The sequence below is a fragment of the Anarhichas minor genome, unplaced genomic scaffold (assembly GCF_050575085.1).
Source record: "Anarhichas minor isolate MPS153535 unplaced genomic scaffold, ASM5057508v1 ptg000040l, whole genome shotgun sequence".
Classification (NCBI taxonomy): Eukaryota; Metazoa; Chordata; class Actinopteri; order Perciformes; family Anarhichadidae; genus Anarhichas; species Anarhichas minor.
Genome location: NW_027466486.1, coordinates 17,250,793 through 17,275,301, shown reverse-complemented (window position 1 = coordinate 17,275,301; position 24,509 = coordinate 17,250,793).

Here is a 24,509-nt window from a genome sequence, read left to right as displayed (position 1 = left end):
TGCTGCGAATACGAAAGCTCTGTGTGTCATCTTTGACTTTTTTTTCTTTTTTTGTTATGACCACTTGAGGTTTCACCCCATCCAGTTTTCTCCATACCTCTAAATTATTGTCACATAACACTGGATCCATTCCTCTACAATCTTTTTCAAATGTAAACACCCTACACACCAAAACTCGTGGGTGTGTGACTGCCGTCTTTGGAGAGTGAAGGAAAACAGGTTCCCTCATACAGCGTGATCACTGTAAACATGTGCTTTACTCCCTTACTCTTTCTGGTTAGGAGAGATTCATTACATCATATTCTACACCATCAGCTAAACCTGCTATCCAAACCTGGCGGCAAAGGATAACAAAGAACTACTAAGGACAATCTTTTATTCCAAAGAACAAACATTACTAAAGAGCTCAATAAAAAGTAAGGTAAAGGTAATAGGTTAAAAGATAAAACACACACAAACCTTTTAGAGCCCATGTCTGCGTTACAGACCGTCAAGCATGTTAAGCGTAACAGGAGCATAATAAAATACAAATGGCCTTGAAAGGTGTTTGGTGAGGGTGTAAAAGTGGGAGAAGGAAACAGGATTATCAGGGACCAGGGCTTAACTCGAGTCTCCAGGCAAGCATCCGTAGGGATTAAACATGTATTTGGGGGTTGTGTGCCCGAAATGTTCAAATACGTCCATAAAAAAAAAAACATTTAAAAAAAGAGTGACAAAACAAATGGCAACAAGCATAGATGGGATGAACCCGGTCTCAGCCATAACTTAGTGAGAAGTGCAGCCAGTGCCCCTCGGTGTCCGTCTGTGTTGTTGTTGAGACGGTCCGAGTAGCTGACGTAGTATAGAGAGCGGGGGAATCCATGCAGGGCAGCTCTGACATATCAAACGAACACAGGACTTGCTCTCAGGAGACAAAGTTAACTTTGCGTGAAACAAAGTTAATGTTTTATTTATTTCACTGTAGTTTTCTAACATAACTTTACCTAACAAGTGTAGTTATTTAACGTAAAAGAAAAATACACAACTACTACCAAACCACCTCCTTCCTGAGCTTAAAAATTAGTTTTGTTGTGAGTAAGCCTAAAAACCAAGTAAGCCCACGTTGGAAGTTTATTTTGAAGAGATTGTATGCATGGAAAGAGCAGCAACTGTATGTTTCTTGCAAACACAGAAGTTTATTTTGAAAAGACACGATGCATGTAATGAATAAAAACAATTGTCACGCCATTCCTGACACGTCCAAATCTGACGCTATAGAGGGAAACCACAGTCACAACATAGGGCCACTGAGCAAGCTGCCTTATTTGAGATCGAGTTGGGAGTGAGAATATGATGACGCAATTGAAGCAGCTGTACTGTTGTTATTTTTGTAAGAAGACTTACTTATTCATATCTGCTCTAGAATTGGCCAATTTCTTTGATATGAGAAACATTAACTGTTTCTAGTAATTGCCACTACTTGAGATAGCAGGAGGTGGTGGAGCTGTGGAGGGAATCATAGGCAGGTGTACCTGGTCAGCTTGACCTTTCAATTCACCTACTCATCATGGTGTCACAGTATTCCATTATATATATATATATATATATATATATATATATATATATATATATATATATATATATATATATATATATATATATATATATATATCCTTCAGTAGCTGGCTGCAAGTAAACCTGGACCAAAGCTGTTGCCCTAGCAACAGAATGGCGATGATAAGGTTTGGACATTTTTCTTCTCCGCTGGGCGCAGCCTGAGGAGATTATGCGTTTGGTTTTGTGTGTGCTTGTGTGAGTGTCTGTCTGTCTGTCCACGTATAATCTCGCAGAGTACTGGGACCCAGCAGCCTGGTGCGCATTTATGATTATATTCACAAGAGCCTCTCATGGTACTTGAGAAAAAGCAGTATGTATGTTATTTTGGAAGGTTTTCAATATGTTTGGAAAATTACATGATGACCTATTTTTTTATTTTTTTAACTTTTTTTGGAAAACATATTTTACTGACTGATTTTATACATGGACTGCTGATTCCTCACTTTTCTTAACCGCCCGTAGGTAGTGATCCACAACTGCTTCAGTTTGGACTCTTATTCCTGCTGGTTTCTCTCTTGATTTGCATGCCAAGATGAGACAATTGTATGTATGTATGTATAACTATCGATTAGCACATGACAAACTGAACTAAGCACTGACTACAACGGAGCACGTCTTCTCAAACCGGTAGGAGAAGAGCTAGTAGGCTGTTAGCATCCAGTGAAACTGACCCCGTATTTCATACCCCTTTGCACATACAGCTTTGGTTTTGTTGCACTGCACTATTATTATGTCACTCTGTACTACCATACAAAACAATTATCCACCCAGAGAGAGCGAGAGAGAGAGATATCCCGTGCATGTTTTGGTTAACTCATAAATATTGTTGAAAGGTTATTTAGTGATTTTAACATCAGCACAAAGTTGAAAATGGGAAAGGTTGATGCTTTCGAGATGGCCTAATGACAACACAAAAACCAAACAGGCAAGCAAATTATGTCGTGCACATCATCACATGCGATGCAGAAAATATTTGTGAGGAAAAAAGGGCTTTATTTTTGCCTCTTGTCTGTAAAAGGTTGAGATTTGCATATAAATTGACCATCTCATTTCTCCCACTGCAGCCTTTGCAGCCTTTATTTAATTTGCGGTCATGTTAATGAGTTCTGCTAGTACGGCACAATGTGGGACCGCTTATACAGTATATTTGAATGCAGATTGTCAGTTTGGGTAACGGCCTCATTTCTTGATTCAAACCTGTAGGTTTTTGGATGTTGTCAGATTTGTGTTTGCAAAGATTGGAAGAGTATAATTTATGTTCCCCAAATATGCCATAAACGATACATACAAGTGCTCAGAATACATCTGCCTGATGAGGTCTTGTGTACATGGGAGTGGGTTTTTTTTTCCGTGCAGAATGCAAACAATGAGGCAATTACAAGACTGAACCATTCTATTTTCATAATGAGGCAGACATCACATCCGTGCTGTGAACCTTGGATTCATGCGTTGAGAAAGACTTCTTTCTTGCTAACCTGCTAACCTGCTGCCAACACAGCTCCAACCCAGAGAAGTGGCAGAAAACGGATGGACGGGCTGTCCAATTTACAGAGTTATCATAAAGCTAGATCAACTGAAGACCTGCAGGAGACGGACAGCCACAGTAAGCTGATTCCCTTGGTGAATACTCACTGCATTGGGAGGTGTTTTGGGGTGATGGTGTTATAATTTCATCGATTTATTGAATGAGAAAATAAACCCTTCAGAATGAAAAGAGTTAAATGAAAGACAGGCATCGACTGACGAGCGTACACAACAGACCGGGCTATCCAGCAGAGTCACAGACATGATTTTGTTTTTGCTGCTCTGAGGTGACTGATCCAATAGAAGCCAGTAAACCTTTGATCCCAGTCTGAGAAACCTACAATCAAAGTCAAAATGACACTGGACACTTCTATCAAATCCGCTGACCTCATTTAAAAAAATAAAAACACAAAAAAGTGTGTGTGCACGTATAGCATGTCTCCTTGTTTTTCTAAGGTCACACCAAGAGCAGCCACATTACAGAATGAGTTGTTTCTGCTCTTGGAAGGAAGGCCTCTCAAAACAATTATGCAGCATATGTTTGTATAACGAGCAATCCGTAGTTTTCTGTGGATACAAACACTCACAACCTTGAGTGAAAGTGAAGGCCTCTGGGACACGGAATGGAACAACGTGAGCTGGAGCATTAACAGCGGTTGGCAGAGAAATACCTGTTGGGCTTGTGCAATTATTTTCTTGGGTTGCTGTCACAGTCCTCCTCAGTTCAGCGAAAAGCAACAGCCCCTCTGTGATAAACTATAATTACATTCATTCACGCTGTTAACATTAATCATGAAGCACTCAGGATCGGCGGTCAAATACAAAGGCGGGTTGAGATCGTGGAGAAAAGCCAAAGCTTTTAAGTACACATCACAACTCAGGTAATAGATGCTTGATATGACAAAAGGGGGGTCAAGTTGGTTTATTATATAAGTGTTTTATTCAAATGTATTTGTTTATTTGAATCATAGCCACAACATATGTATACTCACAAATGTGACAGTGAGAAAAGTCCTGTTGTATTGCTTGCATAGTGACACATTCATTAAAAGGAAATGAATCAAAGCGATACTCCCCATGTGATGTTTTCTTTCTACAGTACCCCTCTGCCAACGCATTCCCACCTCTTGGTCGCTGACCCGAAGTTTCAAACTATGATTCAATCCCTTCTAGTGTCAGCTTCTGCTCATTACATGCATAATGTCTTTCAAAATAAACTTCCATGTTCACAGGAAATGTACATTGTATGCTTGTTAAATGCAGTTTGTTTATTTGGATTTTAGGTTTACAAACGTAGTCTGTTGTGCTCAGTATGCAGTGACCTATAACAAAAGTAAGGTAAAAAAAAGAAGTCAACGTTGAATTAGGCTCACAGTTTGACCCAACCATCCACCAGGACCTCCTCCTGAAGTGGACTTTATCGGTGCGTCTCATGTCCCCCCCCCCCCCAGGGAAGCCAGGGTCCAGAACAAAAAAGAGGAATTAAAGCTAGCGGTGGCACAGAGAGTTAGCAAAATAAACACACATAATACATTCCCAGGACAAATATTTAGGTCCATAAAACCAAATAAAAGAAACGAAGATAAAATAAGAAATTTAGCAGCAACAGTTTTAACATAAACGTGATCTCAGAAATATGTGAAATGACCATCATCTCTGAACAGTGCATTACCAGGTTGTGGCATGTATTGTGTAAAATGATGTGCCGCCACCACAGAAACAATATGACATTAGGTTTAGCCAACAAGAAAACGTCAAGATTAGGCTAAATGACAGGTTTGGTTTCACAGAGGACACAAACTCTGGTCTCCTGGGTGAACGTCCTGTGTTTGACTCATCTAGCCAAATATTGGCTAGACATATTGTCACCCGTGGCTCACTGGGTTAAGAGGGTTGTCTGGCAACCGGAAGGTCAACGGTTCGATCCTCGACTGGGAAGTGTCACGTGTCAAAGTGTACCTGAGCAAGACACTGTCCCCAGTCATTGGCAGCCCACGGCTCCCTATATACAGGGATGGGTCAAATGCAGAGACAAATTTCCCCCTTAAAGGGATCAATATACAGGTGCTGGTCATATAATTAGAATATCATCAAAAAGTTGATTTATTTCACTAATTCCATTCAAAAAGTGAAACTTGTCTATTATATTCATTCATTACACACAGACTGATATATTTCAAATGTTTATTTCTTTTAATTTTGATGATTATAACTGACAACTAAGGAAAATCCCAAATTCAGTATCTCAGAAAATATCCACAGCATAGAAAAATAAGGAATACCCTGTAGGGGTGATGATATATTTAAAAAAGGCATCTGACACTATTGATCCTATTAATAATGAGGAAAGTTTAAATATTTGGTTAGAAGGGTGCCATACTCACGGCTTAGTAATAATTCATAATAAAGATCAGCATGTGCAAAAGAACAATGACTTGCAGTGGGTCACGTGTGGGGTTGCACAAGGATCAGTGCTTGGTCCAAACTTGTTTATTGTACATTAAAGCCATGGTTGGTAATCTTGAAAATCTGTGCTACATTTTTTAAATGATCCAACTGAAAAACCAAGGCCAGATTTGCCAACTATTTTCCAATGAAAGTAGCCAGCAGCACTAGCTCCAAAAGTCGCTAAGAGGGACATAAAATATTGAAACATATGGTACCAATGAATCAATAAATAGAAAATAAGATTATAATAAAATAAAATGTACGTTATTAGTTGGAAACACTTTCTATGGGGCAAGTTTATAATGCATGACACACAAAGCTTCATGAGAATAATCAAAACACATATAAACCATTTTATAACGACTTAAAAAGTTAAGTAACACAATGCCTTATCACTCATTTTTTTGCAAAAATCATAGTGTATTATAATTCCCATAGTCCTAATATTTCAAAGTGGTAGTTTGAATGAACTGAAAAAAATCAGTTTGTTCATACAAGAATAACATACAACGTTGCAAAATATATATTTTACTTTAGTTAAAGCAAACAATGAGCACTTAGATTACCTCATGATCACATAACAGTAATTATAATGCAATGCTAAAAGATAATGAATTACAACAATGGGAATTATAATAAACTTTAATACATTATTATACTTGACCTCATAAGTATTATAAAATGCGTCATGTGTCATGATTATAGTTACAAAGACTATGAACATTTGCTCTTAACTATGATTTTACAGTACTATAAGCAAATTATAAAGTATTATAAGTCTGTTTGTAAAGCAATATAGACATGGGCGCCAAGGAAAGTGAATAGTTTCCCAATGTTTCTGATGTAGACAATGCATGCCCTCATCCATCGGCCATCTGAAAGAAAAAAGCTGCCAGAACACAACAATAAACACATTCAGAAACACAACAGTAACCAACAATACTGAAAACTTAAAGTCAGTGAATGTTAGTCAACCTTTCTGGAATTCTAGGTTCAAAGCCTTGTTCTAAAACCTTTACAGTTTCGAGGAAAACAAGAAAATAAAAACTGAAAGAATGTAGTATTAAAGGGAAAAAAACGAATTTCTTCCATAATGTGTCGACTATTTGCAACCATTCAAAGGATACGTCGAAGCACAATCCATGCCCTCATCCATCCGATATCTTGGCCAAATAGCTGCTTGATGTGGAGGGGTGGGCCACTAGTCTGTCCATCTACAGCCTAATAGTGCTGATGCAGCAGTTTTTGTCTTTCCCAAGCAGCAAATGATCAGCTAAAGAATGTCGAATATATATATACAGTATATATATTTATTTTTTTTGGCAAAAATAACAGGGGACAATAAGAAGCTCCGCACTCAGCGTACTCTCAACCAAGCTTTAATCATGATGGGAAACCCGCTTTATTTAGACAGTTTTGCAATGGAATTATTATTGTTTTTCCTTTTTTTTTTACACGTGTGTTTGAGCTGTATAAGTTGAAAACCTTGGTACACTAATCAAAAGAAAGAGGAAAAAGATGCAGATTGGATAGAGACATTTGAGAGAATTGTTAAAGCAACATTTTTGAGGCGCATGTCTGATTTCAGAGCCGTATGTCAGAGAAGTCACAGATCTGTTTGATTTTAATGGCACTACAGAATCAGTGGGCACTGATACAGGGTCCCTTCCATGGGCACGGTCGCATGATTGAGGAGACTGGATGAGATTCATTCAAATTAGCTCTGTGGAAGTCTTTCCACTAATATCTGAACAACAGAGTTTAAAGGGTTTTTTTTTTAACCGGAAAGAAAGAACATCGCACTTCAGCGGAACGAGCAGGACTCTGAGGGCAGAACAGGATGAACCAGGTTTAATTGTCACTGCTGTCTGTGTTGCTTCTCCTCCTCATGTGCAGCTGGGGCTCATTCCAAATGGAATGGAATTGGTTTGCTCTTTAACACCGTGATATTCACTTACACCAGTTTTTTCTTTATAAAGCAGCGGCTCCTGGTAATGGTTCCCATGCTGTAATGATGCTTCATAAAATGTCATCGCCTTTAACATAATGTTCACCAGGACCATGTAAATATGTATTTTGTCTCTTTTGAAGCCGTGCTATTTTGTTTGGAAGGCGGCAACCTGCCGGGGGGGGGGGAACGGAGCCAACGCGTGCCTGTGAAGATCACACGGCAGTGGCTTTGTTGCATGATGTTATTGATAGGTTATTCTCCCGGTTCCAGTGATTCAAAGATTCAGCCGCGCAGCCATCAGCCTCGATTCCTCATTAATTCACTGCTGTTCTGTCGGGAGTGTTTTGACGAGGCACAAATCTCAAAGCATCAAAAGACAACGGCTGTGAGGAATCGATTCCAGGAATGACTTAATTATGGGATTAATTGTACTAATAAAGAAAGAAACTACCTTATTCAATTGACTTAGCCGATACGCTATAAATACCCAGGTGACAATGCAATGATGTGTGCAGCTAATGAGAAGGCAATGTGTACATTGTGCAATGGCTTCTCCTTCTCCTTTCTTTCACGGTTTCTCATTTAACACAAGCAATGATTGTCATTACAGTACAACTGTGACTGCAAGTAATTGAAACATGACAGCCGTTATGTTTTTCTGTGTGAAAAAAAATATATCTGCAATTATTGTGAAAGCTAATTTAAATAATATTAAAAGTATTACTGTACTCGCGTAGCGGACTTTCCATCCTGGCCTTGCCGAGAGCAGAACACAGCAAAAGCACTTCAAAAGGGGGCGTTTCATGAGAAAGTTTGTTGAGTTTTGAGTGGTTTGTAACAGCATGGCACACTACAAAAATAAAAGCATCAACTGTTTTTTACTGTAGTATGTATATTTTCATAAATGCAACAATACATGGTATGATCTCCGAGGTGCTGATCCAGCTGCAGTGAGGGAACTGTCCATCTTGCTCTGGAGCTTCCAGCCACATATCCTGAGACCTGTGTCTTCAGTGTCGTGCCTCTCATCTGCACTTGTGTCCTCGCCGCAGGCTGACAGAAACATTTTAATTTGAACCTATTAGTAATGCTGATAGGGTCATTCATACTAAATAGGCTGTGTTACCTTCATTCAGGCAGCAACCTCGGGTTCTGAAAAGTGAAGCCAATGCGGAGGTGCCTAAAACCTGCATTATCTCTAATGACCAGCAGGGGGCGACTCCTCTGGTTGTATAGAAGTCTATGAGAAAATGACTCTACTTCTCTCTTGATTTATTACCTCAGTAAACATTGTAAACATGGGTTTATGGTCTCAGTCTCTAGTTTCAAGACCATAGTTTCATTTAGTAAACTATGGTCCATTTAGAGTCAAACAGACCATAAAGCAGGGTATGATTTAGGGCTGCCGCTACCATGATAGTATTGTGACGTATCCACAAACCAGTGGGTGAAGTAACGACAACTGCGACCATTTCTTATATACAGTCTATGCCTTCATTTTGAGGCTCAAATATGTATTGTTCAAAAATGGCTCTTTTGATCCAGGGCAATTTGGAACAAATGCAACAGCAGTGGGAGTTGCTTTTAAGTGTTCCCAGCCAACATCAAGTCAAAGTCGGAGTCTGCCCTTGACACAACAAAACCTTTCTTTGCATTCTGTTTTACTCTCTCCGTTCTGCAGACCGGATGCATTTGAGCCATCTTCCTTGGGCGTCTGTCTGATGTTCATCTGGTGCTTTTTACGCTTGGGCTCTTTCATAGCAGGTGTGACCGGTGGGAAAGAAGGAGGCGGATGCTTCAAGGTAAACAAATGCACACTCCTGTTTACGAGCCCAGACAAGGTAGTGCATGAAGGATGAGACAGAAGGAGCACATTTAAACCATATTTGGGTCAAAATGTTAAAGGACAACTTCAGCAATTTAGCATTTCAAATTCAATTTAGTTGTCCTGGGGAGAACTATTACTCTCAAAAGAAAGATTAAAACAAGTGTTGTATAATATTTTCACAGTTTTCATGTAATGAAAGTCACCCTGATTCGGTTTACTAGGAAAAGTAGTTATGGAGGTGTTACTTAAAGCTGTATAGAAAATAAAATAATGTTGGTGTTGCGACATCTCCAGCATGATCTCTATAATCTCTATATAAACATGTTGCTGTCCAATCAGCAGTGTCGTAGCAAAGTTGCAGTTTCACTAATTCCCCTCATTGTGTCATTTTCTGTTGACGGAGAACTCGGTTCTCACTCCTAACACTTCAAATACTGACTCTTGGTCAACAATGGCATATTTTAGCATTGTTTTGTTGCGTAACTTCCAGACCTCACTAACTCTAAGTACGAAACAAACTGACTTATATTAAGTTACAAACGGAGGCTACTTATCTTAACCTTTAATGATCCTATTCCAGTAGTTTTGTTGCCTAAACCTAACCAAGTAACCATAAAAACTGTCAGTCTATCCTCTGCGCATCCATCACTGTGTGGTTTGGATCAGCTACCAAACAGGACAGGAACAGACAGACAGTCAGGACTGCAGAGAAAGATCGTCTGTCCTTCTCCCAGGTCTCTTAACATCACTAGAGACCATTCACACCGTGGACACAACCTGTTTGAGCTGATCCACTCTGGGAGGCTGTACAGAACACTAAAACAACCAGACAGGGAACACTTTATTCCCCTCAGTCGTCACTCTGTTGAACACGAGTCACACTGTCAGTTACCATCTGACAACAAAACACCTATCGCTGCCGTTAAATTATATTTGAAAGTTGTTAATACACAATTTATTTTTAATATGTACATATCATATGTCACTGTCAATATAATTCCTACATACTAGTGTAGAGATATGCTAATGCTATTTACAGGCATTAAACGTATAAGTATTATGTCTGTGCTCATTTGCAATAGTGTTGCGTGTGTCATAGAGCAAAGGTTTGAATCTCCGGGTGAGGCACGCACGCGCTTCCCGTACAAAGAAGAAGCTCTGACACACAGGTGGCTTAGCTTAAACTCGTAACTAGATGTGTTGTGAAGCGGGTTAGTCCGTGAGATATTATGTAGCAACAACAGGTGGAAAGCAGGAACAGCTTCGTCGCTATCCCTGAGAACGACTGGACTCCCACACACACAGTGGCCCCAACCCTGGCGTGTGTGTGTGTGAAGATAACTCGTCCCTGTGCAGGACAAGGTCAACTCCTCATGAGAATGAATAAAGAAACAGGGAAATGATAGAACGGGGCTCACAAAACACTGAGAGGAGAGATGCGTGGACCGAGCCCTGACTTTCTGTCTGTTGCTAGGGATACTTAATCAATTCTTGTGTTTTGTGAAACCATAGATCTATGTTTTTATGCTTTGATGCTTGACTTATTAAATTGTTAATACTTGTAGATCGTCTACCGTCTTCTGTTCATCGAATGTAATTCCAATCAAAACGATCTGCGCGGGGTCCTTCTGAAGGTGTAGTCTTTTGGAGTCAGATTATACGGTGGGCTTTTTGCCCGAGGGTAAATCCCCAACACTAGCTATATACTGTATATACAGTGCCCTCCAGAATTATTGGCACCCTTTAGTAACAATTAGCAAAACAGGCTGTGAAAAAACGTCTTTATTGTTTATCCTCGTGATCGTGATTCAAAATATTCACAAAAATCTAACCTTTAACTGAAGTCAAATAATTGAAAGAAACATTAAATTCTTATCCTGAAACAAATCGTTTTCTCAAAAATATATGTGCCACAATTATTGGCACCCCTTCATTTAATATTTTGTGCAGCCTCCCTTTGCCAAGATAACAGCTCTGAGTCTCCTATAATGCGTGATGAGGTTGGTGAACACATGGCACTGGATCTGAGACCATTCCTCCATGCAGAATCTCTCCAGATCCTTCAGATCCCGAGGTTGACGTTTGTGGACTCTCCTCTTCAGCTCATCCCACAGATCTTCTATGGCAGGGGTGTCAAACTCATTTTCACTCCGGGCCACATCAGCATCATGGTTTCCCTCAAAGGGCCGGTTGTAACTGTAAGACTGTATAACTGTAACTACTCCTAACATATTGTTAAATAACTCTCTGCTTTTGATTATTGTTTATTCAAGTGTAAAAATATTGTACATGCAGTTATATAAATGTAAAATGATATTTAAGCACATTTCTGTTATTATAACATAAATCATTTTAATTTAGGGTTAAGAAACCCACATTACTCTATCAAAGATCAAACTATTAAAGAAAATAACAAAGACAAATATCATCAAACACAAGTTATTACATTAACTTTGTTCAAAGCTATTTTTGTCACCTCTCTGCATCACTAATGTCCCTCCCTGCCGTCGTCCCGTGCATGGCAGCTACATCCAAGAGCTCCTCACTGAGAGTCAGGTCTGCCTTGAGCCTCTTACAAACATTGATAGATGATGTATCTCGTCTCTTAGCTAGCTGTGTTGTTAGATTGCTGCTAGTTCCTGAACTCGGTCTGCAATGGTGTTTCTTCACAAACTGACATTTGTAAAAGTCTGTATCTGATCGGAGCTCACCTGCTCACATACCTTTAGCAGCACTGGGCTGTAGCTTTTGTAAATATATTCTGCTGTGATTGCAGTCTGCCTTTTAATTCTTGGACAATTTTATGTTTTTCTTGGAGGCTAAATTTAGCTCCGTGTTTGGTGTCAAAATGCCGACGTGAATTGTATTCCTTCATCACCGACACGCATCATAACACAGAAGACAGACCCGTTTTTCTCCCTGAAGCACAGACATGTATTCGCTTTCCCATCTTAAATTACATCTTCTTCCCTCTGCATCAATCTTTCTCTTCGTGGACATTTTGGGATTATTTGTCGATCTTTTTCAACTCAATCACTTGTTGGAAAACCGCTTTACGGGCTGTTCCCTCTCCTGTCCACCTGTTGTGATAGTTTTAATGTCGGTACACAGACAACATGCTATCTCATAATTTCAACTTTGTATCTCATAATTTCGACCATGGGGATATTTTTATTTGGAAGAAAAACCAGCCCCACAACATCAAAGATCCGCCACCATACTTCACAATGGGTATGAGGTGCTTCTCTGTGTGGCTATCTTCTGTCTACGCCAAACCCACCTTTGTTGTTTGTTGCCAAAAAGCTCTATTTTGGTCTCATCTGACCATATAACCCGGTCCCATTGAAAGTCCCAGTAACGTTTGGCAAACTGTAGGCGCTTTAGTTTGTTGTTGATTGACAGCAGAGGCTTTTTTCTGGCAACCCTCCCAAACAACTTGTGGTGATGTAGGTGGCGTCTGATGGTAGTTTTGGAGACTTTCTGACCCCAAGACTCAACTAACCTCTGCAATTCTCCAGTTATGAACTTTGGAGATTCTTTTGCAAGTCGAACCATCCTCCTCACAGTGCGTGGGGTCAATGTACACACAGGTCCTCTTCCAGGCTGATTCTTAACATCTCCCGTCCCTTTAAACTTCTTAATTATTGCCCTGATAGTGGAAGTGGGTATTTTCAACTGTTTAGAGATTTTCTTATATCCTTTTCCTGATTTGTGCAGCTCAACAACTTTTCGCCACACATCGTCACTGTGTTCTCGGGTCTTTCCCATGGTGATGAATGACTAAGGGAATTTGGCCTGTGTCACCTCATATTTATACCCCAGTGAAACAGGAAGTCATAGTTGACCACTTAAGAATTCCTAATCAAACAGGTGAACTTAAAAATGTAAAATATGACTGGAATTATACTTCAGTTAGATTTTAATCATGACATTTTCTAGGGGTGCCAATAATTGTGACACATGTTTTGGAGAAAAATATTTATTTAATGTCAACATTTTTTTTTTCTTTGAATAATTTTACTTCAATGAAAAGGTAAGATTTTTGTGAATATTTTGAGTGAAAGACCAAGAGGATAAACAGCAAATAATTTTTTTCACACCCTGTTTTGCTCAAATTCTCTAAGGGTGCCAATGATTCTGGAGGGCACTGTATATTTCATATATTAATGTTGGTCATTGGTGCTTTTTATATATAATTATTTCATATTCACACTTATTTTTTATTACCTGTGTACAGAACGGTCTTGTATATTATTTTGTTAGTTGTTATTTCTATTTGTGTACCTTGCAAGGGTTGCGAAAAAAAGAGTCAACTTCCCGGTATAGGCGACACACTTGGCCATCAAAGCTGATCCTGATCCTCAGTGTCTACAGACCTTGACCCAGTCCAGAGGAGACTTTGGATCCTCCCTGTTTTCATTTTTACTTTTATCTTTAATTTAAGAAATTGAATATTAAGAAAGACTTTTCCTAATAATCGTTTTAGAATTCTTTGTAACGGCTTGATTACAAGGCGCTGATCTTTTAAGCCAGACAGTGAGTGTTTCATACTCAACAGATACAGTCTGGGGAGACGATTGCTTCGACCTAGAACCAGTTCTTCTGCTGAATACAATCTACGAGCGCTCACAGTATTATTTTCTTCTCCTCTATATAGTTAAAGGGTTAATAAGTTAATAATGGAAAGAAAAGTAGCACCAAGGTAAAACTGGTGCTCAGCTTATAAGCCACAACATCCTCCGTCCCCACAGACCCTTCTCATCATCACACCATCATAAAGCAATTTGTGGGCCCCGGGCAAAGTCCTTCCCAAGAGCACCTGAAGGTCGGAGGAAGGGACACGGATAGGCGTCGTGGCAGACAGGTTACATTTGTACACGTATTTTATTCAGATATTACATGACTGCTGGAGTTGAATGGATTCTGGATTCCTGTAAACATCAGAAATGATAACAACATGGTGCAACAAAATAAAAAAACACCAGCGTGATTATGACTGTTTACCTGCCTGACAATTCCATTTGTGGGAGTGTATTGCCTGCAAAACGGCACGTGTTCAACAAATGATTGCAGAAACGTGCATTTTTTTTGGCGAACTCAGGTGAGGAAAGAAATTGTTCAATGAAATCAAACGATTGTGTGCTTTAAGTAAAAGTGCAACGGTACGAGAGAGAGCGAGAGGCTGGTGCTGAGTGCAGTACCCGCTGAGCCGTCATCATGGCCCCCACCTGCACGACTCAGCTAATGCGATCACGATTGGCTCCGAATGTTCCTCTCCAGCCACAATACACATAAAACTCGCTCATTGGTTGTTGTTTTTTTTCTTTTAAGAACAGCTTATCCGCAGTGTGAATGGGTAATTAAATTGCTGGTAATTATGTATTGATCTTGAGCTTAAATGCTGTCGAGGGTTGGGTGTTTAATCGGCCGGGGCTGTCAGTCACTCGCGCTGTTTATGAGGGGAAAAGGGACGATGCTGAGGAGAAGGGAGGACAGGCAGAACACACAGAGGGAGAGAGATGTAGGCAAACAGGTTAGATAAAGACAGAGGAGGCAGTATGATTGTAATTGCTCTAATCTTATTCAAGTGTTTTTTTTCGTCCTCTGATCCTTTTTGGTCTCCAGGAAAAAATAGATGGGATTGTGCATTTCTACGTTTTTTAAGCCGCATATTCACATAACACTGCAACATTTGACAAGTGAAATAAAATGTTAAATGAAGCTCAACACCTACAAATACACCAACTGCAGAGTGCAGATACATGAATACGCGCATGACGGGATGCTGCGTCATTAACGGACAATGCATATAGTCAGAATCAATGTAATTAACAGAATGACAAGAAAAAACTCACAAGAACCAGTCACATATGTATATGACAAATCAATCCAGCAAACCTGTGACGCACACTGAAGAGCACCATTCAAATATTATTCACATCAGAGGGAACAATATTAACCATATCATAAAAACGACACATAGACAAATTAACACAGGAGTAACGCTACTGCAGATGTAAAAACACAAACGCACTTCACTTACCAAAGCTGCTGTTCACTTAAAGACAAAGTCCATCCTCCTTTCTTTGATTACAAGGAGTTTAAAGACGCGGTTGTACAGAACATCGGTGCGGTTCAGTTCCAGCCAGAGGTCCTCCTGCGGACGTGTTCGTTGAGTTGTAGATCCACTCGGGTCTCAGTTAAAGTTTTTAGCACCGTAGCTTGTAAGTGTCCTGTGGTTCTATGGCGTCGTGTTGCTGCCTTGGTTAGCCACCTCAGGTTAGCGTAGCGTAGCTCCAAACACCAAGACGCTCAGTCGCAAATAAAACGCATTCCCAGCTATGAAATGTGTAACGCTTCTCCGACGCTGTTAGGTAGTAGAAAAGTTCTACTTAAAACAAGTTCTGAAGGCTGTAAGCAGAGCAACAGTAGCTATGCAATGAGATAAGCTAATGGGAAAAATATTTACAATACATATAGTGTATTTATGAAAAATTATTTAATTATAAAATAGCTATAACTTTATGATTCTGTTTAGGCCAGCAGAGAAGGCTTTGCTGGCCCGGACGGCCCACTACTGAAACACACTGTAAAAGGGTTATAACTCTAAGACTAAAACACAGACTAATCCCAGACAGGACAACGCTGTAGTAGCGACAAGGTAGCCACGCCCTAAAGCATACCCTGCTTTATGGTCTATGTTACTCTAAATGCACCATAATTTACTAAAAGGGTTATAATTGAACATCATGCTGTAATGAAGAAGAATTATAACTAGTGATTGAGACCATAAACTCATGTTTATTGAGGTAATAAATCAAGTGAGAAGTAGAGTCATTTTCTCATAGACTTTTATACAATCAGACTTCTTTTTACAACCAGAAGAGTCGCCTCCTGATGGCTGTTAAATGGTACATCCCCATTGGCTGCACTTTTCAGAACTGGAGGTTGTCACCTGCTTATTCCAGAACATTAAAAAAAGGCAGCATTATTCAGGTAGTTTTCCCCACAAACAATGATCTTTTCCAAACACTAAAGTTAAGGAACTTTCTTTTCGTGTTGAATTTAGCTGCCCCTGTGGACAACAACTGTAGGACTCGCGGAGGAGGGAGACAAAGCTCTGCTGCCAGGCTCGGAGCAGAGCTACGATTGCAGGTCGAAGGCGCCAGCGAAGTCGGATCTGGTTGCTTTCCGGAGGCCCCTTTAGACTTTGAGCTGAAGGAGTTTCTGGTGAGCCCTCTGTGATTTTGCGTGATTTTAAGCCAGTTAATGTTAACTGACAAAAAGGGGCACCAAGCCAGAGCTCTTATTTTGAAGGCAATGACAAATTATATATTTTGTCGTTTCCTATCGAGGACTTGTCTGATGACAGCTAGGTGACACGATGTGCACCATAATTGATAAAAACAGTAGGTTTTTTCATGATGACGTGTCTGTATGGAAGAAAAGAGACTAATTCCACCTGCAGAGGTGCTGAAATGTAAAAATTATGACTCAGGCCCTCCTACTTTCTTATATGAGGAGCACATGGGTTATGTGTTGATGAAATGGTTCGCCGGTTTTCCATAGTAGACCTGCGTTTCAATAATGAGGTGTACCATTCCTGCGCCACAGCGGCTCATCAGCCATTACATTTTCTCCATGTCAATACCATAATTCATATGCAAGGATGTACAGTGTTTGCCACTTACAAACTTACAGTGCAGCTACCGCACACTGCCACGTCAGCACTCAGACCTGGGGAGGTAATTGCCAGCTGCAAAAGGCAAATGAAATTGGCCCAAAAGATGCTGAAAACATTTCATTGTACTTCCATGCAAATTAGGAGTGCTGTGGAAAATCTGTTTACGTGGACAAATGTCTGAGTGATAATCTGACAGCAGCTTGAAAAGTCGCTTTCATAGAGGCAGCATTAAAAAGAGGGAAATTATCCAAATGTTCCTTTCATAGAGTCTCCCCGAGCTAGGCCTCAGGGGTACAGTTAACTGTTGCTCTCTCTCAGTAGTCTCACTCTCAGTGATCAACTATAACACTTAATGATTTGCAAGGTGTTTTACTGAACATCCGCAAGCAATGCATCATACTCTGTAGTTGGCCTGTATGGTTGGAGAAAAAACTCACAATTCAAAACCAGTATGCTCACTTTCAAAACAAAACTGGTCTGGAATTAAATTGCCTTAAATGTAGACAGGAATATGATGTACATTTTCATAAACACAGTTTATTTTCAGAGTAATTATGAATGGTTGAAATTGAGTTCAAACTGTGGTAAGTTTTTCTGCTACACTGACAAGTACAGCACAGGTTAAAGTACGCTCCTAAAATAGCACATTGAGCAATCAGCAGAAAATATAATTACACTGGAAACTGGACTTCTAGGAATTATGAAGTGGTTCTAAAGATCCAATGCACATTATTTTACAAGTAGGTCTGTAACAATGTCAGCGCAAGCCTAAGGCTTATGTACTATACCCATGTACATGTTTCTAAGCCAATGTGGGGACAGAAACCAAACTAGGATGACTGAGAGCTAATGAGGAAATCAACATAAGGGGTTCGATTTGTGCTTTGAACTCCATGAATTACAAGAGTAATGGGTGGAACATAGTTTATTTGGCTCATAGTTTAGCTCAGGGGGTGCAGATAATGGTAGATATTAACATGTGGCAATCTGGTCGGAGCCCTGTATTTTAATAAGGCAGTAGACAGAAATTCGCAGAATCTGTGAAAAAGAATGATCGTTTTTTTTAAGTTTAGACTGCTCACACTGTTACTGTGTGTTTATGGATGTTTCACGAATAGCAAAATAGTTTGTCAGGCTCTATGATCAATGCTCTCCTCAGTGTGGCTCTAGAGTTTGTTTAGTTTTAACAGCTTTGGAGGGAAAATGCACGCTGTTATTCTTTCCATGAGCAACGTGTCCTCACACAACGGTTCCTATGATATCTTACCAAAAAAAGTTACTCCTCGTTTTCCTACTTAACTTAAATCCAGCAACACGTGTCAATTTTCACTCGTTACTTGCATACAGTCTTTTGAAAACAAACCTCACAGGAAACAACTTTGTTAGGTTAAGGCAACCAAACTAATGGGTTAGGTTTAGGAAAATATCGTGAAATACGAAGTTAGGTTTCGGCGACACATCTACTTAATTTGGTTCAGGAAAAGATTGTAAATCAACTTTGACTTTACGGTCTTGATACTTCCAGGTTCACCATTACGTGTATTTTATACTGGATAATGGATTTAAGAAGAAGAAAGAAAGAAACATTTTGTTGGATATCTAGAAATCACTGCTTATTCTTTTTTCGTAGGTGTACAATAGCTATGAACGGTGTATTAGAACAGCCTGCAATGTGGATAATTAACAAGCATGTTGGGTTAACACAGTTTATTCAACCTCCAACATGGATGTTCTATTGTCCCTGGGATCACAGCATGCCGTTAATCTCAATCCGTGTTCGAGTGCTGTCGGAAAAAAGAGTACCGTCGGGTATCCAGAATTCTGGCATCGACTTGGTCAGTATCGTTTCTCGTGACATCCCCATTCTGCTGTGATTGTCCAGGTCCTATGGCCAGAACTCCAATAACTCGACTGAATCTAGACTCTATCATAATGGATGATGTTTCTGACCTAATATTTTTCATCTCCTCCCTTTCATGAAGCTCAGTGAAGAGGTGACTCCGGGTAAAAGCTACCATCCTGTATTGATTTCCCTTATTAAATCTATAGCAATCACAAAGGAGAGGATTTAGAGTGAAAGAGAGTGAGAGACACGGATAATACCAATGGATGCACTTCTCGCAGTCTTTCAGAATAACCAACGCAAACAGAGTGAAGAGACGAATGAGGTCCCTGAAGAATATGCATCATTTGCATGCCACAGTGGGTCTCTGTCTCTTGCTACAAAGAAAATGAACACATTTCCCCCGGGGATGAAGTGGTCAGTGATCGGTAAATAAACATCATGAGAAGACGAATGCCTATCTGTCTTCCCAGGGTGGCATATTGACTGATTGACTGATTTAGCCACTGACTATCATCTGGTCCGTTAATGTATAATTTTGTGTCAATGACACTGGCTGCTTTGCTTCAGTAATTGATCTTATGGATGAAAGAGCATGTGTGAGGGATTAATCATAGGCATAAGATAGTACAACTGATAAGGTGACTTTCTCTCGACCTGTAAAAGGGAATAGTGAAGATGTATTCATGTTTTTTATATGAAATGTCTCTAAAATTGTTCGATGGATTACTATTTCACAGAGATTCATGGTCCCTTCAGAATAAAATGATAAGAACTGGTGATAGTCTGTCTCTACATCCAGCACCATCAACAGTTACATGTTTTAACTTACCCATTACATTGGTGTCTCACCAAATGCCATCAAAACTAATGACATTCCCATCAGCCTCAGCAGAAGTTTAGTTTCTTGCTAATTAGCAACTGTTATCGCGGTAAAATGCTATTGCAATGGTGATATTTATTAACATTATAAATGCCAAATACCAGCATGTTAGCAATGTCATTGAGGAGGTCGGGGGAGTTGCATTGTAAAAAGACCTAAAAGCAACAATAAGCAAGACAATATTTTCAGGGGTGCTGAGCCCGAGAGCCCCCAAATTTGGGGGCGTGGAGCTTTTATAACCCAGAACAGGACTTTAACCGAGGACAGGACTTTAACCCAGGAGACCAGTTTGGTTCCTTTGTGAAAACCAAAAGTCAATATTGACTCATTTCATTTACATCCCTGACTTAACTGTGATGTTATACCAACCGAGTAGTTGTGTTGCCTAAACATGACCAGGTCATTTTGTTGCATTTTTTTTTTCAATTTACAACATTCATTTCGTGTTTAAAATTCCAACCGTAATCCTGTTGAAAATGTGTTTCCATTGAATCGTGTTTGAGTTGCAGTTTAATTGTATGAGAATGTAATCTTTAAGGAGACAGGGTTGCTAACTGTTGTGTATGCCTTGAAGCAGGTATGTAAGTGGAGAATGGTTTTTGACAGGCTGTAATGATTTATCAACATATGTTTTTTTATTATGTGCAGAATTTGGTTGGGGATCTGTGGTTGTGTATCCATGTAGCCGAGTCTCTGACTCTTCATCATTACTTTTTCATGACATTGAAACATGCTGCTCTGATTAACAATTGTGAGACAGTGCTTTATATGCTGCAGAGGGAGCAAAGAGTTACTGTCAGACTCAATGTTAGCTTTATTATCAGCAAAATAAGATGCATTATAAAAACATGTATAGAGTTGTTACTATGACCTTGTCAACATTACAATTTTACAGATGCGTCTTTCTGCATCAGAATAAATGTGACCATCATAACACTGAATGGGGCAATTCTGCATGAGAAGTGCTTTTACTCTTGATGCTTTTAGTGCATTTGGCTGCTAATACTTGTATGCATTTACTTCAGTAAAACTTTGAATGCAGGACTTCTATTTTTACTCTAGTAAAGCACTTTAGTGATATTTCCTTGTCCTTTATGATTACAATACAGGTCTAGGTGCTGTATGAATACTGGACTGGGCTTTTTGGGGAGGGAAGCTTAAAGAGACAGGAGCTAAAATGAAGCATTTCAGACAGAGGGTGTGTACAGGTATATGCAGGTGGACAGTATAATAAAATATAAAGTGTTTGGTGAATAAATTAAAGCAATCAAAGGAAATGTCTTTGTTCTCCACATGAGCCATACGAAGGTCAATGTGTAGTACAAGCTAACCAACGCATGAATGATAAGCTGTAATCCTCCTACATCATTGCAAACAGATAACAATTACATCATCTCCCCATCATTCATGGCCATTAAATCGTGACATGACATTTCACACACTTGGTGAGAGGTCAACTGATAGATTGTAGGAGTAACACGATTAGCCACGGTGACCGAACAATTAGTCTTGTATTCATCTTGTTTTTCTTTGTCCATTCTATAAGCGTGTTGTTCAGTAATTTATTCAGTTACATCTTCACCACAGGGGCCAGTGTGTCAGCAGGTCACAGACACTGATACCCCGACAGCCGATTGACTCCACGCCGAAGACGACAGATCAATAGAAACGGGATGACTAACTGAACTCTATCACCTTCACCTTTGATGGATTACAACGGAGTCGGAGAGAATCGGGGCCATGCATCTTCACAATAACGTTGTTAGGTTGCAGTAAAAGCGTGGAGGACAAAAACTGTCATGCGGTGAAACTGGGAAATCCTTCCCTATTTCACGCCGACAAGCTGTGGGAATTGAAATGCAAATCATCAGGTGTGCTGCGCTCTACTGTGGCAACTGACAAAAACAGGACACCTTGTTTTCCCAAAGAGACAGAAGCTGCTGCTTTTGGGAGCTTACAGCATTTCTACAATCCCTTTTTTTCCATTTCCACTAAAGATTCTGTTTGATCTTTATCATCTGTATTTTTATGATTATTATTATTATTATTAAGTTTTGATTTATAACACAAATGGCCATAAGAAAAAGGTGATTTCAAGCCGATGGGAGATAAAGGACAGTGACTAAATAATAATGACATGCTGTAAAAGAAAGTCTATAAAAGTGAGTTTTAAAAGGTCCATCAAAAGGTTACAATGCCGGCACTTTGCTATTCCCATCCTGCACAAAATCCCAAAAGTTCAAGGGTGTACAGCGTGTACCTGAACTGTACGCACAAGGAACAGGTGGCAGAACATGTCAAATGAAGTAGATCATGTTCAGGTGGTAAAGAAGATGATCTGACTCAGTCATTTACTGCCAAGCTGACACTGGTACCAACAATGAAGCCTAAGATCAAAGCAGATATTAGAATGTAGTTCCAGCATATAAATGAACAAATTATGCATTGTAACCTTTTATAACCGTTTCTTCTAATTTAAGGCCTAAATCTTTTAAACCAGGACCAATCATATACATATATATACAGTATATGGGCAGACATATAGTTTTATGTGGAATATGCAACCCAGTGTCCCGGCATTGTACATCTCTACAAACCATTGGATACATTGAATATCGACTTTTCTGAACCAAAAATACATTTCATAACTACATTTCATATCAGCCTCTTATCACTCTTGCAGAAACGGCACAATGCCAAATTGTTACCTTTGTGAAATGATTGGTTAGGTTTAGGCAACAAAACAAATCGGTTAAGGTTAGAAAAAAAGGTGCTTTGTGTTAAAATAATAACACGACAACTGAAACAACCTAAGTAACGCCTTGGAGGACTGTCTCACATAGGGCTGCATAAGAAGCGCAACAGCAGCAAGCATAACGACATTACGCAACACAAAAGTCTATGTTTACTTTTGTTTTCACACACGGTGGGTTGTACAGCAGAAAAACATCCACCCTGTAAGGCTTCAAGTAACGGGTTTGTGTAAGCCAGAACATGGACCAATCAGCATCCTGTGAGGAGCTAGTGGCAGCTACAGTTAGGTGTGTGCGAGACAAACGGCACCCGTAGAGATTTAAGTAAATGCTGCAATGGCATCAGTTTCATCAGAACTGGAGAGCAATTATTCATTGAAAGAAGAGCAAAGAACGGCAATGAAGGCCTTTGTTGGTGAACAAGATGTTTTCGGTCTTCTCCTGACTGGCTCTGGCAAGAGCTTGATTGACAGATGGTTCCAATTTTGGTTTTATTGGTTTATTTGATAAGGAACAGTGCACATTAGTAAAAACATTGCTGTAAATGCGCCAGAGTTAACCAAGAGGCTATTTTTCATCTGTAGTATTGTTGAGGTGGACCGAGAATGAGACAAAACTCTATGATTCAGTTAAGCAATCATAACATTTATTTGATTTCTAACAGGAGTATTTTACCCAGCAATTAAACATGCATGGGCCTAGTAGCGCTGTAAAATCAACAACTAAAAGGCGCTTAAACAGAGTGCGCAGCAGAATTTATTGATTAAGCATCAGAACATGATTGGTTGTCTATTTGTTGGAGGCGGCTCTTGGTTTAGACTTTCTGAGGGCCTCATTGGAGCACAGGGAGGTCCACTCCCTCCAGGCTCACGGATTCCATCTCCTTCCTGAATCCCCTTCCTGTATACTCAATCAGTGTGTGTGTATGTTATGGTGTCAACGGACGCCGGGTTCAGTTAAGTGTCGTTGGCCATCAAGAGGTCACAACTGGGTCGCTCGCCCAACCGTCCTAGTTCCTGCCCAACCGTCCTAGTTCCTGTTTTCATATTAATCTCGAGGCTTAACCAGACATTGTTTTACTCTAATATCCTGTGGTTTGCGGAATAGGCCTTAAGCTGACCTTCAATGTGTCACTGTACTTCTTCTTTTGTACAGACAGACGCTAGAACGCTCTGTCTGGAGTATTTGACCTTCTTCAGTGTTTTCCACATACATTTCTAAGCAATGAGCACATTAACAGTGTGAGGTGTAACGTTTAATGCTTGTAAGTGTTTTGGGCCTATGTGTTGTCGTTTTCTTAATCAGTTATCAGTTATTATTCTCAACAGTATGCAAATCCAATCACCTGCCACATATTTGTTGAAGGTGCCTGCCCTTTTCCAAGCAAACTCCATTTGAGGACAATTGAGTTAAATAGTTATAAGCGCATCTTAACAATTACTTCAGTGCTAAACCCTGTGGTGAGATTGTTCTGTCAAGGTCAAGACTTTCAATCGCAAAGTAAGTGTTTTTCTTTCAAAGTTAAGTATGTTTGAAATCTTCCCAATGTTCGTAAAGAGAAATAACAATGTGCAACTTGAAAGATGTGTATGACCTCCCTGTCCTGTCTGTGCTTTGAACCCCAAACCCATTGGTTCCTATTGAAGACACACATCTTGAAAAACAGCCTTCATCTTTGAAACAAAGTTTAATGATTTTCGAATAAACACGGGCCCTGTAGCTTTTTATCACACTCAAAAAGGAACAAAGAATGCATTTGTTAAGGACCATTTTCAGCTGCAGATTGATACACATTTGGTGTTCTAATGCAATGGTTCCCAATCAGGGGGTTAAGACCCCTCCAAGGGGTAACTACATCTGTCTCTGCTGTTAAATATAGACCACCTGCATCCATTTGTCTCCCACTCATCCTCCTGACAAACCTGATCAACGCTGTCTCAGCTGCCCACTTACTGCTCCTGCATTTGTCTTTCTCATTGCCCCCTCTTTTCATTCGGTT